Here is a 19998-nt window from a genome sequence, read left to right on the forward strand (position 1 = left end):
AGACGTCATAGGAGTTTTAGAAAATAAAAGGAGAGAATCTGTGGCCAAATACATTTGCTAATGCTGGGTAATGAGGATAATTTGGTTTCATTTCCAAGGGGTTTCTTATGGCGCTTTCCCCAAGTCTCACAATCAGTCCTGGGAGACACTGCTGCTGACCTCAGGGCACCTCTCACAGTGACAGCTGTGTTCTTTCTTATTTTGCAAGTGCTGCTGCATCAGCAACTTTGCACCCCGCCTGGTGTGGGCTGTTCAGGTTATTCTCACTGCAGTGCACAGCATGGCTGTTTTTCACGTCCCATGTGACTCAGAGAATCCCAATGTTACATAAACATGCCCGAGTGCATCCTGCCTCACAAGTTGGCAGCTCTAGCAATTTGTTTCTCTTTCCTTGCCAAAATCAGAATTAAAAGATTTTTTGTTAAATTATATGCCTACTGGAGCTCTCTGCACAGGAAAGGAGAAATGTGACTGCGTCACACCAGGCGGCAGGACCGGCTGTCTCTTTGGTGTTAGTCACCTCTGAGAAGTGAGCTCTCCCCTCTCACCAGTACACGCTGCCCCAGACCTTTGCCAGAGCCTCTATTTTAGGCATGTTTCTTGTTTGTTCCTTGGCAACATATTCAGTCAGGTTATTCACAGTTATCTGGCGAGTGCTTAAGAAAATCAACAGCAGGCTTCTCTTAAAAATTCTCAAAGAATTGCAATAATGTGTCTATTCAAGGCATAGACCTAAATCAGCAGAAATTAACTGTGGACATTAGTCAAATAAATGTAATAAAAACTGAGCTGTATGATGTACAATTGTCTGGAGGTGTTGATTCTTTTCATTACCTCCTGATGTTTTCTGTTTCATTTTGCATTTTTGTGAATTTTTGCAGGTTTCAGCAGCTTAGGTGGGCATCAGATGTGCCACCCAGCAGTGGGATTTTAGGACGACCATGGGGAAGGACAACAAAGCAGGTTGTCATGGTGGGCGTGTGGGATCAAAACAAGGCCCAGAGTAATCTGGAGACAAAAATACTTTGGAAGAAGAAAAAAGTTGCTCCTTGAGGGCCTAATCAGGTTGTGGAAATAGCCTCTAAGAACATACAAAGCTACCTGATCGGAATAAACATCTCATGACCTAAGAACACACTGTGTGGTAGAATATACTGTGAGTCCTTCCTGGATCTCCTCCAAGGACATTATTTCCAGAAAGGTCTAAGTGGTCCTGTTACTCTTCTGTCAAGGATTCTGACTTGAAGGTGAAGCACTTGGTATCACGTGCTCCCAGCTGTGCTTCCTGCTGGCACTAGAGCCGATCTAAACCTGCCTGCAGGGCCCACGTCAGGAGGGAAATTGAGTGAGTTGCTCCCTTCCTCATGCTTAGGGAACTCACAGTGGCTGACATGCAGGGAGTTCCACATTTGAGGTCTCTGTGTGCTAAGGCTGAGGAGAGCTATACTTACAAAACAAACAATCACAACAAAACACAAAGTACAGAATGTTTCTGGGCATTCACTCCCAGAAAAACACAATCTTGCTGGAAATAAACAAGAAGCAAGAGTGAAATGTTTTCAAGAAGACAGACATAAGAACCTGAAGATACATTTATAGAAAGAGCCAGTGCAGATCTCATTCAGCTCTGTCTTGTCTGGGAGATTTCTAGTTACCCTGAATGAGTGGGGGACATGAGGCTTGGATGACAAGGTACTGAGTGTCACAAGGGCTCAATGCTGGGATGTGTGGGCAGACAGTCCTCCAGATGCCCCCTCTCCCAAGGGCACCTACAGGTAGAACGAGACCTGAGTGTCATGTCCACAAACATGCTTTGTGATCTGGATCTCCAAAGGAGCCCCATGAGTTCATCTAAAGATTTTTCCCCACATATTTTTCCCTAATATTTTTTTACAAGTTTAAAAGATGGTTCTGGAATCAAAATCCAGTTGATAGCCTTCACAGAACCCCATTGTATCCAAGATTTTACTGAACAAGACAGATTTTCTTTAACAATGCATGCTTAGTTGGTCTTCAGTCCCAGGGATAAGCCATGAATGACACATCACCATATAGACAAAGATGCCCATCATCAGAAAATCTTGGATTAGTGCTCCTGGACTGTGCCTACATGTATGGAATGAATGTTTGTGTGCCCCCACTGATATGATGAAGCCAACTCCCATTGCAACTGAATCTGGAGATGGAATCTTTATAGAAGTAATTAAGATTAAATAGAAGTAATTAAGATTAAATTAAGATTAAATAAGTAATTAATTAAGATTAAATCTTAAATTAAGATTAAACAGTAATTGTGGGCAGGGGGGCGGCTCCTGATCCAACAGGATTTATGTCCATATAAGAAGAGCTCCTGGAGAACTCTCTCCATGCACACAAAAATGTGGTCATGGGAACTCACAGTGAAGTGACAGTTGCCTACAAGCCAAAGGAAGAGGCCTCAGAATGGAACCTACCTTCCAGCCTCCAGAAAAAACAAATAAATTCCTGTTGTTTTAGCCACCCATTATATGGTATTTTGTTATGGGAGCCCAATACATAAACAAGCATACTTCTCCATGTGGTGCCTGGATTACTAATGATAATTACAATAACTCTAATAATAGGTTCCGCATTTAGTGATCACTTGCTGTGTGCCTGGCATTGTTGATCACCTTTGATTCATGTTTATTCATTTTTCGTCTTGTTGTGGGTACCAGTCCTTTCATGTTCTTGGTGAGGCCTGGGCCAAAATCGGTAGGGGATCTTTCATGTCATCATGAGGACAGTACACTGTGTTCAGACAAGCTGATATGGTGTCGCCTGTTGAGGCCCATGACAGAGACCTAGGCTGCTGCCTTTCCCTTTGGATTCATATAACTTTGACAGATTATATTTCTATTTCAATCTAGTACTGGGGGCTTGTGAAAATCCTTTGGGTAAAAGCTGACCACATGAATCTCCTGGGTTCACATGTCTGACCTCTCCATGTTTGGAACAAGGCTGTTCCAGTGATAAGTTGTGTAATATGGCCACTTACTTAATCCATGGGAGTTAAGGGAACAGAGGGAAATAAATTCCCATCTGGAGATCTCTCTCCCAGTGATATTGCTTTTTTCCTTAACCACTTTACTCATTTGAGCTTAGAAGATTCTAGAAGATTCTGCCTTGAGTGGGTGATGCCTTACCTCACTCACTACCTTCTTCTATCCTGATGGGGAGTTGAGTGAATGGTAGCTGGGCATGGTGCTGCTATATGGGCCACAGGACCAGGGACCAGACAGAAATAGGGTGGCAGGAGCTGGGCTCAGAGTGAGGAAAAGAGAGGTGGGGCATCAGGACACTGCCCCTTCGCCTCTTAAAGCAAGATTAAGATTTGGAAAATACCCTTAATTGTGCTTTTCAAACAGCCCTCATACAGCCCTCCATTCCTCCTCCCTGCTTCAAATCCACATTTCCCCCTTCTCATGGCCCTCCTGTTGCAGTTCATTTCAACAATTACACCCTCTGGCTAAATAAGAGGAGGAAGATGAAGCCTCTATTTTGGCCCCAAAAGGATTTTATTGATCAAAGTTGCCAAGTCAACCTTCTTGACTGCCAAGATGAAGTGTCAAATAAGAAAAGTCGGCTCACACATTCTCACTCTGGCACCTTAAATTCGAGACCTGGGTTTTAGCAGAAACAAGAGAGCAGAGTCCACTGCTGTGGGAACCATATTTCCCACTTCATGGTCACAGGTAACATATTTTGCAATGTCATGCAGCTGACCCATTAGGACTACTCATTCCGGGGCAGCATTGCTACACAAAAGATAAACCCACAGCACATTAGGCGGTTGTTCTCCTGGACGAACACCAGCACTGCCAAAATTTTTCACAGATGTGGCCTGATCTTCAAAGTAGCGTTAATTTGCTTAATCTTTGAGCACAAGCCACTAATTTTCCCTTTCTTTTCTGAACATATTCTCGGTGAGGGTGTGATTATCTGGAAGACACCTGTGCAGGTCAGCATCACTTCATTTAAGAAACCAAGTTCAATAGTCAAAACTACCAACCATAAGTTGTTCTAAGATAATACTAAAGATATCTGTGTTCCATTCTAGAATTTGGGACTAATTTGTTAAATTGGACCAGCAACTGAACTGGTAGATTTTCCTTGTAGATTTCCTTGTCTTGATTTGTACCTAGATGAGAATTGGAGAATTAGACAGGTTTCAAACATTGTGTTTAGAACATGTGCAAAAAGAATGGCTCCAAAACCTATTATTAACAATGGAAATTTGTCAACTATAGCCTCAGGTACCAAATTCATCTTTTACCCATCCATATGCTATCTGCCATTTCTCCTTTTATCCCTATACCTCCTCCCCATTCCTCTTTTCCTCTCTTCCTCCCTCCCCCTTCCTTCCTTCCCTCCTTCTTTTATTCAGTCAATATGTCTTATGTGCCAGTATTATGCTATGCTCAAACAAAGATGAAAGCTCATACTTCTGTCCCCATGGAGCTCAAGGTCTTATCAGGGAACCTCCATTTAATATGTGAATGATGATAAAGGCCGAGATGGAAATTTGCACTGGGAGCACCGGGAGAAGGACTTGTGAGTGTCCCTTAGGCTTCCTCTGGAGGGGCAGCTGGGTTAAGTCTCCAAGCCAAGAGGAGTCTGATGGGTGAAGGGCCAGGAGGGGTCAGGATGTCCCAAGCCCATGGAAGGGCTTGTACAAACACATGGACCAGAGCATGGTGTGTTTGGGAAGCACTGTGGTTTCTCACAATGGAGCTGGTGGTCCAGTTGGCTGCAGAGGAAAGGAGAGCTGCAGACACAAGCAGAAGTCAATCCTTGAAGGCCTGGTTTCTTCCACTAAGAAGTCTGGACTCTGAGACAGTGGAGCCATGGAAGGACTTTAAGAGGAGAAGGGCATGGCCAGTGCTGTGTTTAGAGACATGTTCAAAGAAACTGAAAGTGTGCAGGGAAACTGTGGTGAGGCTAGTAGCTGCTGTGGCAGCAGATGAGGGTGTCAGTACCCAGAAAGCTCTGGTGGGGGGCATTTCAGACATAGACTCTGCTGTCCTTTCTGACCAAACAGGCCAAGAGTAGAGAAGGAGTCTGTAATCCTTTGGGTGTCTATTGAGATTTCTTTCTAAGGAGTTGATAGCTCATATAGAATGGTCTTAAAAGCCTTGACACAGCCCTCTTTCCATCAGATATCCTTGTCATTAGACTCCCGAGGTGCCTGGAGTTCCAACATTAGTATCTTATATCTGTGTGCACTTAAAAACATCTCTTAGGACGATCAAAGCGTGTCGGCTCACGCTGATGAGGGGATCTGAACCCTCTGGGAGGGGGTGATGGGGCTGCTATCCTTGGGTGGGCACCGACTATGGGGGGCCACCTTGCATGTGGCCTGGGTCTCACACCCCAGCATGCCACAGGGTGGGTATCTGTGCCCAGGCGGAAAGCAAAGATGGGAGAGACCTAGAGACACCATCTGATCTAGACCTGCTAGTGAACCCAAGCCCAGAAGACAGTCCGAAGTCTGAAAAGAGGAAGGTGGGTGCTAACATCAGTCAGAAAAACAGAATCTAGGTGGCAGTGGTTGACACCTGATATACTGTCCAAAATGCTGGCCTCACCCTTTTGATTAACTGAAAGATGAGCAGAGTTGCCTGGGATGGAAGGGTCTGCCTGGGCTGCCCAGGACTGTTACGGCAGCATCCACACTTCAAGCTGTGAGTGAGCGGGAAGCAGAATAGAAGCCTGACGCGAATCCTGCCACAGTAACAACGGGTCTGCGGGCTGAGAGGCAGTTGGGCAGCACATTCATTCATAGTCATCATGCAGTGTTATGTTGACGAAAACAAACCAGAACAAAACAAATGAGCAAAAAACTACAAGGACTGTAATTTGTTTACTAAGGGCATTTTTAATCATCTCCTAGTTTTCTTGGTACAGACATAGCTCCCTTTTTTTTCTTTATGTTTTTGGGACTCTTTAACCTCAGAAGATGATGGTGTGAAAGTGCCAAGCATAAAGCCAGGTGCAAAGTAGATACTGAATTAAATAATTCAGTAAAAATTAGCTGAATCAGAAAAATGATTTGAGTGTATCTCATTTGTCAGGCACTTTCCTTATTTCCAAATCTCAAGTTCATCCTATATTATCTTGAGTTAATAGGTGAGGAAACAGAGGTCCAGAAAGTGTAAATAACTTGTCCAAACTGCCCAGCTGCTCAGCAGGGTTTGAACCCAGGGCTGATTCAGAAATGTATGCTTTTTAAAGGGAAAGGTGGGTGGGAAAAATATGGTCTACAGTCTGTTAACGTTTCTTTTACTGAGAACCTGCATCTTTCCCTCAAGGAACTATCTAGATCAACCTAGAATATTCTATTTTTCTTCCCTGTACGCTTCCAGTGGTCTAGGAAACTGAGGGGAGGGGAGGGGTGGGGCAGGTGAGAGTCAATTTCACTCTTCTAGTTATAAACGTCCAGAGGTAGATTCCACTGCTTTCCTTGGCCATCCTGTTTTTGCAAATTCTCCCTCACTGGGTCCTTGAAACACATCCCATGAATTTCATAATCACTTAACTTTGTGATAGCACCTGGTCATAATTTTCTCCTCACTAAATGATACCCCATGATTCAGTGTCTGCTAAGAGGACAAATCAGTTCTATGTGAATCTGGCAGACTTGAAAAGGAAGCATCCGACCCTGCGAGGGGACTACTCTCAGGCACGCATCCTGATTTGGGGTTTCCCTGGTCCCATATTTATGAACAGAAGTCAGAAGAAGGCATTTGGGGATCCAAAATGTAAGAGCAGTTTGTAAATGAAACAAGTGATTTTGAGATCCCACATCTTCCATATCCTGCAATTCACAACTGTGTTTTACTTCTGCCTGTATGCCAAAGGCTCCTAGAGTCAATACTAGGGGGCCTGAATGCTCGAGGTCTTTATCAAGTACTGTGAGCTCAGAAATGTGACTCCAGTGCAAGTGGAAGAAAGACTTGAGTGCTAGTGAGTTTTTAAAGTTTTCTTATTAGAATTAAACAAATGCAGTGGAACAAAGATATATATATATATATATTTATAAAATATAAAATATATATAAAAAATATTTATATATATAGATATATCTATCTATCTTTCTATAATATCTTTAAAGAAAGAGTTTTGGGAAGCAGCTAGTGAGGAAACCCAGCACATGCCTCTCACAGGGTACCTGATGCTGCTGGTGCCCACGCTGGGCCCACAAGTGCTCCTGAAGACCTTTGCTCAGCCACCAGGGCTGAGCTGGCCCCAGTGGTAGCCTCTCCCCTGGGAACCATGAGCTCACAGAATGGTAACTGCTGGAAAGCCGTGCACGAGGGGCAGGGAGAACAGGGTGTGTGAATTTTCAAATGATAAACACCCAAGGAATTCATCCTCAGCTCTTTTGCTGGGGGCTTCTGTGCCTTTGAGGCCAACTACATGGAACTGAGCCTTTATTTGGCCTTGTGAGCACACAACGATCTCACCACTAAAGGCCCCTCATGGTTTTGTACACACAGAGGTTCTGAACTAGGTGCAGAGATCATGGGAACTCTTGGTGGGTTAGCTGAGCCGTTGCTGTGTCTAGACACATCTCCCTGACGGACAAACCAGGCTTTAAACTCTGTCACCCAGACTGGCTCTGGGCTGCATCCATGGCCTGAGGGAGTGGGCTCCTGGTCTGATTATCTTCTAAGCTGGGGGTCTTCTCAGTTTATTAGATGAATTGCTACACTTTCTGGTAATTGTTTTAATTCTCCATTATTTTTTCTGTGTTTAATTTTTAAAAATAATTTACTTCAAAATTGTGGTAGTAAATTATACATAAAATTTACCATTTTAACCATTTTTTAAGTGTACAGTTCAATGGCCTTAAGTACATTCACATTGTTGTGCAACCATCACCACCATCCATCTACAGAATTTTTTCATCTTGCAAAGCTGAAACTCCGGACCCAGTAAACACTAACTCCTCATCCCCCCTCCCCCAGCCCCTGGCAACCACCCTTCTGCTTTCTGTCTCTGTGTATCTGACTACATTAGGGACCTCATATAAATGGACTTATAAAGTATTTGTCCTCTTGTGACTGACTTATTTCACTTAGCATAATGTCCTCAAGGTTATTCTATGTTGTAGCATGTACCAGAATTTCCCCTTTTTCTAATACGGAATAATATTCTATTAGGTGGATGGACCACATTGTGTTTATCTATCCAGCTATAGACGGACACTCGAGGTACTTCTACCTTTGGTTATTATGAATAAGGTTGCTGTGAACACAGGTGCAAAAGTAGCTCTTTGTGTTCCTGTTTAATTCTACATTACCTACGCTCTGTGCTGAAACAAGAAAACTTTTAATTTAGCTACGCCCTTTTTCCCTCTCCATAAAATAAAGTGACTTCTTCCGACCCTGTGTAATAGCATTTTAGTAATACTTCTGAGAACCAAGTATATAATTTTCTTTTTTCAATAACTGAATAATAAGATAAATTTATTGGGAGGATTAAAATGCCAAAGGCATATTTTGGTGAAGTACCAAGGATGGTTGAAACCATCGAAAAATTCATTTAACCTACTAAATTCTCAAATCTAACCAAGTCAAAGGACTTTTTAAACATAAGCCCCATAAATTGTAATTGGACCACACAGTTCAAGTGCATGGTTCCAACCTTCTGAGCCCTGCAAAGGGTGGCACATATGTTAGCTTGTGTGTAACCAACGGTAGGGCAAGATACCCACACAAGGGTGCAGTCCCCTGGCCACATTGACCTGGGGAAGACTCATCAGCCATTGTTGACCAGCACAGTAGAGAGAAAATAAGGAAAAGCAGGTACTACTAGGCTAACAAACCAAGCACATTGCTTCTCATCCAGGCTTTGCACTGACTCCAAAGGCATAATTAAGATGGATCTTGGCATGGGCCAGTCACTGAGTTGCTCAGGAAGCCTGTGACTAGGCAGATCAGCGGGCCTCTGAAGACCAGGATTGGGGTCATTGAGAGTTCATGGCTAGCAAGTCACAGTGGCAAAAGGCGAAACTGAATAGCAGGTGAGGTCTATGAGTGCAGGAGACCAATATAACATTGCGTTTTGTGCCATTCCATGCAGTGTGCTGGGCAGGGTCATGGGGTCCCTGAGCCCCTGGTAGCCTGCTAGGAGACATCTGCAAGAGATGCAAGGGCCCAAGAGAGGTCAGAGCTCCCCACCAGCCTTGTCAACTTCTTACACGTTAGCTTCCAGTATCATCCAAGGTAGTGATGACTACAGGTCAGCCAGAAGACTCTTCGTTCCCCTAAAATGCCCATCTGCTTTGTGATACTTGAAATTGTCTAACTTTCCAGTTTAAGATGTGGCTTTGTGAGAGATAAACCTGATTTCAGTTGAGACTGAGTAAATGAATAATATTAGGCAGTGTTTATTCGGCAAAGGGGGGAGAAAGCCCAGCTGTTCTGGGTGACAGGAGGTTAAAATGTAAGAAGTTTCTTAGATGAGAAAAAAGAGCCAAGAAATGGCAGATATGGGTTTCACTGGGGACAAACACTGTGTTTTTCTAACTTATATGAAGGGTAAAACCTGTAGTCAGATGTGCTGAGGGAGTGCTAACCATTGACAGCTCATGCATAGACCAGGCTGTCCACTAGCCCTGTAGCCACAGTGGGTGCACTGTGGAAACTCAAACACTGAGTACCCTTATTGCAACTACATCTCATTCAAGGTCTGGCTAGCCATTCCCATTAGTAGTATCAATTTATCCCAAATCTATGTACCATACTGTGGGGCTGAGCTCCAAAGTCAACTGGTGGATCGGTTGATTATGGACATTTCATGGTCCTATTTTAAATGTGTTCCTTATAGGAATGACAAGTGGTGAAATTAGATTCATGAGTTTAACAGTCATAATAATTGTAGTGACACCAAAATCATAGAAAGGGGAATGTGATCACAGAATTCTTAAAAATTGATCTAGCACAAAACTTTTCTATAAATACCCTAAGAAAATGATGGAGATTAAGATAAACAGGGATATTACATGGGTGTCATGTACCCCCTGATATGATGAGGTGAGGAGGACACCTCACCCCTGTGATATTCTTTCCTCAAACCCATAAACATAGTCTAGTCATGAGAAAAACATCAGACAAACCCCACCTGAAGGCCATTCTACAAAATATATGACCAGTACCTTCTCAAAGTTGTCAAGGTTGTGAGAGATAAAGAATGGGTAAGAAACAAACACAGATGTAAGGAGACATGATGACTAAATGTGATGTGGTGCTCTGTCTTGGAACTTGGAACAGAAAAGGACATTAATAGGAATACTGAACAGAGACTGAACACAGTCTGGGCAGTAGTTAATGGTAATGCATAAATCTTAGTTTTGACAAACAAAATAGGGTGTTTCTCTTTGAAACTTTTCTGTGAATCTAAAATTATTCATCCAAAAAATTACTTTGAAAGCAGAGACATGGAAATTCTTAGAAGGAATCAATAATAAATGCAGAGCTCAAAAACACTGTAACAGAAATGAAGAATATCTTTGATGGATCTATTAAGAGACTGGACACAGCTGAGGAAAAAAAATGTCTGCACTTGAAAATATGTCAATAGAAACTTCCAAAACCAAAAAAGTAAAGAGAAAAAAATGACTGAAAATTACTGAACAAGAACTTCGGGATAACTACAAAAGTTGGAACATACATGTAATGGGAACACTCGAAGTAGAAGAAAGGGAAAAGAATAGAAGAATTATTTGAAGCAATGACTGAGAATTTCCCAATATTAATGTCAGTCACTAAACCACAGGTACAGGAAGCTCAGAAAACACCAATCAGGATAAATGCCAAAAAAAAAACACACTATACCTTGGTGTATTATTTTCAGACTACAGGAAAAATATCCTGAAAGAAGCCAGAGGGGGAAAAGCGCTACACTTATTGAGGAGCAAATATAAGAATAACATCTTACTTCTCAGAAACCATGCATGCCAGAAAAGAGTGGCATAAAATATCTAAAGTGTTGGGAGAAAAAAATCATCTAGAATTCTGTACCCGGTGAAATTATTCTTCAAAAGTTAAGGAAAAATAAAGACTTTCTTAAACAAACAAAAATTGAGGGAATTTGTTACCAGTAGACCTGCCTTGCAAGAAATGTTTAAAGAAGTTCTTTAGAGAAAAGGAAAATATTTAGATCAGAAACTCAGACCTACATAAAGAAGGGAAGAACATCAAAGAAGGAATATGTAAAGGTTAAATAAAAACTTTTATTTTTCTTATTCTTCATGGATAGAAGTTTGTTAACAAACAGATGACAGTTTGTTCAAGATGATTATAGCAATAATTTATTTGATTATGTATATTATAAACATATATATATGCTTATGTATGCTTATATATAAGTGAAATGGCTGACAGCAATGATACTAAGTACAAGAGAAGAAATTAAGATTATTTTGTGGTTATAAGATACTCACATTACCCATGAAGTGAAGTGAAACTGGACTTGGATTAGTTGTAAAAATATACTGCAAACTCTAGAGCAACCACTAAAAGAAGTTAAAAAAAAGTATAACTGATATGCTAAGAAAGGAGAGAAAATGGAATATATAAGATACTCAATTAAAACCATAAAAGGAAGAAAAAGAGTGGAAGACAAAAATAGGAACAAAGAACAGGGGCAACAAATAGATAATAGTAATAAATATGGTAAATATTAATCCAACTATATCCATAATAACACTGAATTTCAATAATCAAAATGCTCCATTAAAAGAGAGATTGTCAGAGTGGATAAAAATACATGGTCTAACTATACCTTGTCTATAAGTTCACTTTAAAGATAAAGACACATACGGATTAAAAGTAAAGGAATGGAGGAAGAGATATCACGCTAACACTGATCAAAAGAAAGTGTGAGTGGCTGTATTAATTTCAGACAGAGTAGACTGCAGAGCAAGGAAAGTTGTCAGAGATAAAGAGGGGCATTACATAATGGGATTAATACAGCAAGCAGATATCAGTTACATCATCCCATAGCAGCAGAATACACATTTGTCTCAAGCTTACATGGAACATTCACCAAGAAAGACCACAGTCTGGGCCATAAAACATGCCTTAACAAATTTAAATGAATAGAAATCATACAATTTATGTTCTCAGACCACAATGGCATTAAACTAGAAATTAATAACAGAAAAATAGCTGGAAAATCTAATAATATGTTGAGACTAAACAGCATACTTCTAAATAACACATGGATCAAACAAACTCAAGAGGAATTTTAAAATATTTTGACAAAATGAAAATAAAAATACAACTTATCAAAACTTATGGGAAGTAGCAAAAGCAGTGCCTATGGGGAAATTTATAGCATTGAAGGCATATATTAGAAAAGAAGTTCTAAAATTAACAACCTAAGCTTCCACTTTAGGAAACAAGAAAAAGAGCAAATTAAATTCAAAGTAAGCAGAATAAAAGAAATAACAAAAATGGGAGGAGAAATCAATGAAATTGAAAATAGGAAATCAGTAGAGAAAATCAACAAAATCAAAGGGTGGCTCTTTGAAAATATCCATAAAATTAATAAGGCTAACTAAGAAAAAAGACAGAGGATATAAATTACGATTATCAAAAATCATTAAGATGCCATGGGTTTTAAAAGGATAATAAAAGAATACTATGAGTAACTCTATGCCCACAAATTGGATAGCCTTGATAAAATGGACAAATTCCTTGAAGGATACAATTTCACAAAACTTACATATGAAGAAATAGACAATTTAAAGAGTCCTATATCTATTAAAGAAATTGAATCTACAGTTAATAACCTTCCTAAACAGAAAGAACCAGGTCCAAATGAGTTTACGTGTGAGTTCTACTAAATATTTAAGGAATAAATTATACCAATTCTCTATCATCTCTTTCAGAAGATAGAAGGAGAAGTAATATGTCCTAATTCATTCTTTGGGACTAGCATTACTCCAATACCAAAACCAGACATTACAACAAAACCACAGACCATTATCTCTCATGAACATAGATGCAAAAATTTTCTACAAATATTAGCAAATTGTATCCAATATAAGGAGATGTATAAGGTATATACACCATGACCAACTGAAATTTATCCCATGTGTGCAAATCTGTTTCAACAGCTGAAAATCAATTAATGTAATCCATTGCATCAACAGGCTAAAGAAGAAAAATCACATAACCATATCAGTAGATGAAGAAAAAGCAGATGACAAAATCCAACACCCATTCATACTAAAAACTCTCAGCAAAATAGCAATAAAGGGGAAACTTCCTTGTCATCTACAGAAAACCTACACCTAACATCATGCTTAATGGTGAGAACCTTCAATCCTTCCTGCTAAGATCAGGAAAAAGGCAAGGATGAACCCCTCTCACCACTCATTGTCAATATTGTACTGGAAGTCCTAGGTAATACAAGACAAGGAAAGGAAAACCTAGAGGCTTAAAACAACTGCTCAATATTCCGTAATAACCTAAATGGGAAAAGAACTTGAAAAAAGAATAGATACATGTATATGTATAACCAAATAACTTTGCTATACACCTGAAACTAACACAACATTGTTAATCAACTATGCTCCAATATAAAATAATTTTTTAAAAAAACATATTTATCTCAGTTTCCATAGGTCAGGAATGCAGGTTGGATCATCTGTTCAGAGTCTCCCAAGGCTGCTCTCAAGTTGTCACCTGGCCTGTGTTCCTTCTGGAACTCAGGGTCCCCTTTCATGCTCATGTGGCTGTTGGAAGAATCCAGATCCTTGTGGTTGTAGGACGGAGGTCTCTGTTCTCTTGCTGGCTGTCAGCTGGGGGTCTTTTCAGCTCCTACAGGATGTCCTCAGGCCCTTTCCATGTGGTCCCTTCTATAGGTTCTCTTATACTCAGAATCTCTCTTCTTTCAGGATGGGCCCAGCCTTTTTCAGGCTCACCTGTTTAAGTCAGGTCCACCTGAATAATTTCCCTTTTGACTAACTGAAAGTCAACTGACCGGAAATCTAATCATGAGAATGCTGCCCCATGATATTAAGAGGCTCTGCCCTCACTTACAAGGAGGGAATTATTCAGGAAGTGCATATGAATGAGTGGGAATCTTGAGGGTCATTTTAGAATTCTGCCTGCCACAGTGTATGTTTCCCATAACAATACAAGACAGGAGACTTACCACAGCTAAATGAAGGAGGCTAGTAATAGTCTGGTAATCTAAAGATCCTCCCCTGGAATCAGCCAGCTTTAGCAAGTTTTACTGAACTACCAGAGCAAGTTACTCATCTTCCTTGGTTTCCATTTCTGTATGATGAAAATATTGAGGACGTGGACTTCATGGGGTTGTAGAGAAGACTTACTGAGCTCATTCACACAAAGCATTTGGTTCAGTGCTTAGCACATACGTGTTAAGTCAACATGACTAAGCTTCTCTCACGACTGTTATTTCCAAAGTTACTGCAGGGCCGTGGTAGCATGGGTAAGAAGGTTGTCGTATGCATGCAATCCCACTACACTGTCGTCAAAACTGAGTATTGGAAAGGAGCCAAGGACCTTATGGAGCTACGGATAGAAAATCTGCAAGATTGAGGGGAGGAGGAACCCCTTGGATATGGCCAAATCCTCAACTAAACTTACGTGTCCAGGGCTGGGTGGAGCATTAGTCATGGAACAAGGAAGCTGATGTGGCAGAGCCAATACATCCATGTGAGGCTGCTAGTGTCCCCACTGCCTGCTTAGCACTTTTAAAAAGGACACCTAAGTGCCCCTCCTGAGATCTTAAGTACCGAAAACTTGGCCAAAGATATCCTGTGCTCTAGTCCTGCTTCTAATACCAGTCCCACTTGAGGCCAGGTATGAGTTCCTTAAGCTGCTTTCTTTCTGGGAAACAAGTTACATAAACCCAACTCCCTGTATGGCCCCATGCCAGTTGAGTTACTTAAAAACTTTGCTTTAAGTCAATCAAAACAGGGTCTGCCTGAGAGGGCATTCATTAGTGAATGCTGGCACAGCACCTTATGATGTTAATTATTGTTATTGGGAGGCATTCGTTAAGGATGTTGAGAATCGTCTTGAAAGGGGCAGTGTTTATTAAAATGCAAATTGTCCTAGGCACCCTCTCCCCCTCAAGCTTTGGAAATCAAAGAGAATTATGGAGTGTGTACTTATTCTAAGACGACTTTTCCCATCCACCTAGTCCTGTGGCTTGCAGTGGAAGTCTTGGAGTGCTATATGCCTTTTGGCAGTGGAAACTGTTTCATTTTGATCTATCTTTTGAGAAAGAAGTATTAGCAAGTATGGCACTCAGAGCAATTATGGCCCAAATAGGGAATCTCTGACTCACGTTGGAGAGTCCAGAACTGGCCCACAAATCTGCCACCAGTAGCATGTGGTTACTAAGCACTTGAAATATGGTCGGTGCCAATAGAGATGTGCTGTATGAGTAAAATACATACCAAGTTTTGAAGACTTAGTATAGCAAAAATAATGAAAAGTAATTAATTAATGGGTTTCTTTTGGTCCTGATTACATGTTGAAATGATACTATTCTGGCTATATTGGCTAAAACGACTTTTATCATAAAAATTAATTCCACATGTTTCTTTTTACATTTTAAATGTGGCTTCTAGAAAATGTACAATTACAGTTGTGTCTCTTGTACCCTGTCTGGCGATCAGGGCAGTTCTAGACAGAATGAGGGCCCTGGTCCAAACCTTTCCTTCCTGTTCAGAATAACCTCCTTTCTGGGCACTCTGCCTCCCCTGTAGCTGCCTGCGCCCCTTCCAGCCCTGGACCAGAGGGTTCTGGTTGGCATGGTGTTGGCATTGCCTGCTCAAAGCCCTTGCATAAACTCCATCGTCAGGACCCACATCTGCTTGCCTTTTGCACCTTCCCACCTCCCAGCCACCTTTATGCCCTAGTTCTGAAACACGCCAGGCCCATGGTTTCCTGAGCAACCCTGTGTGCTCCCAGCATTACTGCTCCTGGGACCCCTTTTGTCTTCCCAAGACCATGTCCCCTCTCACATCCCCTGTGCAGTTCTCCTGACACCCCTGCCCTCCCTGCATTCCTGTTGTCCTTGTGTTTATTACAGCACATTGACATTGTGTTGAAATTTTTCAGTGTCTTTCTTCTCATTATACTGCACACTCCTCAGCGGAAGGACACCACATCTTTTTATCTCTGTCTCCACGGCATGTAGTAAATATTTGTTAAATGCCCACAGAATGAAAGAACCACAGGGTAAATTGTGCTAGGTTACTAACACTGCATGTGTATACGACGTACTGCGGTAACAGCTGAGGTGCTGCAGGCTTTGTTTTTATGTTTAATCATTATTTTCTTTTAATAACAATGAAAACCTCTGGAGGGAGTAAACCCAGTGGCAATCCTCTAAAGTGAGGAGTCCAAGTGCATTCTTTCCCCTTTCAGGGCATCTGGCTTCCCCTTGGGTCACCACCTGCCTCAGCCAGGGGTGAGATTCTTGGTGTTATGTTGGGTTGAACGCTGAGAATTTCCACCAAGTGCCAACTAGCCTTGCTGGGATGGTGATCTTGCAAATAGAAAGCTCAGAGGGTGACTGGCTGTTTGCCTGTTTTCACAGGAGATAGGAATCTCCTTTCTGCCATGCCGGTCAATGTGTGTGTTGTTTAGTTGCAAGTCTGTTTGGGGTTGCTGAGGCCATGTTGCTTCATACAACTGGCCTTGCCCTCCCCAGGCCTCCCCCTCCTCAGGCTTCCCCCATGTGAGGATGTGTCTGGCTCCCGGAAGCAGCTTTGGTCCATTTGCCCTCCCTCTGCTGGACAACTGAGCAGGGCTCCTAGAGCAGGTCATTGCTGATTCAGAGTGTTATGTTTTGGGGATGTCCTGCTTCAAGAAAACTCAATAGACAGAAAGCTAACTGAGTAACCTAAATGATTAGGACTGATTCTCTCCCTGAGAATGGAGCTTCCTGGAGACTTACTCCAAGTCTCTGTAAGGAGTCAGCCAGTATTATTAAAAATAATCTTTCCTTTTAATGTGATTGACTGTAAGCTTTTCAGGAATACACCTTTTCATAGATGAAGACCTAGCTTTTCTTTGGTCAGAAGAGCAAAGAAAGTCTTTCCTGTCCAAAACATAAAAATCCAAACCTAACTCGTACAAAGAAATCCACTATCTCATTTACCCACAAAATTACAAGGGGGAGCCATTGAAACCTGTAGAGTAAGAAAGAGATTGCATCAGCCAAGGGAAATCATCGTGAGTGAGCAATGGGGCCTTGCACTGTGGGTTGTGTTCTGGCTTTGGCCAGCCCAGCTGCTTTCCCATGATGCTGGCTTGCTGGGCCTCACTGTAACATCACTGCTGGGTTGCCCAAAATCATTATGCAATTCTCCATCATGTAAGCTCTCCCCCAGGACCAATGGAAGGTTGCTTTTTGCTCAGTTAGACCAGATTTGAAACTAATCAAGATATGCGTTATTTTCCTCTGAGGGATACAGGTTGTTGTCAGTCTAGGCAATGGGCCATTTGGCAGTGGGTTCTAAGTTGCCCGTCCATCCAGCCCTCCATGGCACTAAATAGAGCTGCCAACATTCTCCCTGCAGCTCCCCTGGCAAACGGCATGAGAACTCCAGCTGGCCCAGCAGTCAGCGGCCCAGATCTCCACCTGGACTTCTTCAGGTGAGGCACTGATGCTGGGAGGATACAGCCTCTGAATGTATGAATGTGGACAATGGTCCTTAGTTCTGTGGCCTGCTCCAGGAAGGCATGGCGTTAGAGCAAAGGTTACACGGTAAGCCCTGGGCCTTCTACCACACCTGTCACTTCCTTTCTGAGTCTATATAACTCAGGTCTTCCAGGGTTTTGTTGTCTTTGTTTACTTTTGTCTTATTAAAATTCAAATACTAACTTTGTATTGACTGAACTTGACTATGCACAGTCAGAGACTCAGAGCATAGCAGGGCTGGGCTAAGAGTGGTGAACGGATCCTGGATCCTTTTTGGCCCTCAGGTTTCTAAGTCACATGATCCTGCAGCCTCAGTTTAATCATGTGTAAAATGAGCACATGGTCTCACATAATTTGTAAGGCCCAGCCTCTTGGACAGTGTATAAAGCTCATGAACTAATAAAACTGCTGAGACAAATCAATTTTCAACACATAGAAATACCATTCACACTCCTGGGTTAAAAGAGAAGATGAAGGTGAAAGAGAAAACCCTCCCTTCTTCATATTTCCTTAGTCAACAGCTACTATCTTATATCTTTTGCTGGATCTTCGTAAAAGGAAATATTATATCCTTGGAAAAGCACACATATCTGCTTTGTTGTCCTTCCTCATGGTCGTCCTAAAATCCCACTGCTGGGTGGTACCTCTGATGCCCACCTAAGCTTTTGAAACCTACAAAAATTCACAAAATTTCAAAAAGGAACAGAAAACATCAGGAGGTAATCAAAAGAATCAAAACCTCTAGGCAACTGTACATCATACAACCCAGTTTTTATTGCATTCAGTTGTAATAATGTCCACAGTTAATTTCTCCTGATTTAGGTCTATGCATTGAACAAACACATTTCGCAGATCTTTAAGAATTTTTAAAAGGAAGACATTTTTTCAGACCTGTGCCTTTGTGACATCAAAATACCCCACTAGAAAGTGTATAGTTCAGACAGGCGATCTGCTGCTTTATCTTGGTAAATCCAAACAGCATGACTGATTTTTTTTTCCTCCCGTAAACTCACTAAACTGATTGTTGTCAACATGTCAAGTGCTCCAAGTGAAGGTGGTTACTCAGAGCTAAATGCAGGCTTTGTTTTGTTTTAATTTCAGGACTAGCAAGGTGGGACATTAACATGTCTGTATTTACCACCAAGACTGGATGTTTTTAGTGGGAGTTAAATATATCATGTTTAAAATGTAATTATTAATATTACCATGACTAATAACATCACAACTAATAATATTCACAACACATAATATTTTCCCATGTCTTATCTCACTGGATCTCCCTGAAAACTCAATGGGGGGGCAATGTTTTTGTTTATTGAAGAGGTCCTGATTCTCAGAGAAGTGAAGTGGTTTTCTCAAGGTCACAGGTGGCATGGTCACTCAGCTTTCAGGCTCACAACTCAGGTGTTCAGACTTTTAAGTCCCTGCTCACTCTGGCATGCTGTATGCCTTTGAAATGCACATCTGTAACAGTTTTAAGGAGCAAATCAAACAAGTAGGTTGAAATAAAGAAAGCAGTTGTCTAAATATTTGAAACTAAAATTTTTATAATATTAGCTATTAAAACATTTTTATTTAAAACTATCATGTGAATAAAGATGGTTACTGTTGTTCTGTAATCTGTATTAGCCCTCATTTTCATTTTGTGGATTACTGAAGGTCAGCTATGGCCATTTATTCATTTGAGCAAATTTTGTGTTTTAAACAAATTCCTTCTACGAGAAGTATTTGACATGCCCTTAATTAATCATAAGGAATAAGGTTTATTGGGCTCATCTTCAAGAACTGTACATAACAAAGAGTAGGTTTCATGTTTTTTCAGAAGAATCCTTATCAGTTGCTTTAAAATTCAACTAACCATGCCCCCGACCAATTTTAATCGAGGTTGACTTTAATTAAAAAGTTTAACTTTGCTTCTGCAATACAAAATGGCACCTGTTAGTAAGGTTAGTAAGTTAATCCCATATATCTGGTTGATATAGAGCAACACTCAGTTTCCAAGTACAATTGCATTTCTCTCATTAGAGTGCTATAAGCCTATAAGGAAAGTGTTGTCCCTATGCCTTGGAATCTGATTATCATTGGAGAACTCTCACCCATGTTGTCCAGGTCAGTGTTTCCAGTTGGGCTTTAGTGAAGATTTGAAGGTCAGGGTGAGAAGCTCTTATCAACCAAGGCCCTTTTTTCCAATAGCTGGAACTCAAAAATGAAGCAGAACAGGCAAGGCATGGGGTTATAGCAGACTCAGTGGACTGGCAACACTTGTGGACAGCCAAT

The sequence above is a fragment of the Globicephala melas genome, chromosome 6 (assembly GCF_963455315.2).
Source record: "Globicephala melas chromosome 6, mGloMel1.2, whole genome shotgun sequence".
Lineage (NCBI taxonomy): Eukaryota > Metazoa > Chordata > Mammalia > Artiodactyla > Delphinidae > Globicephala > Globicephala melas.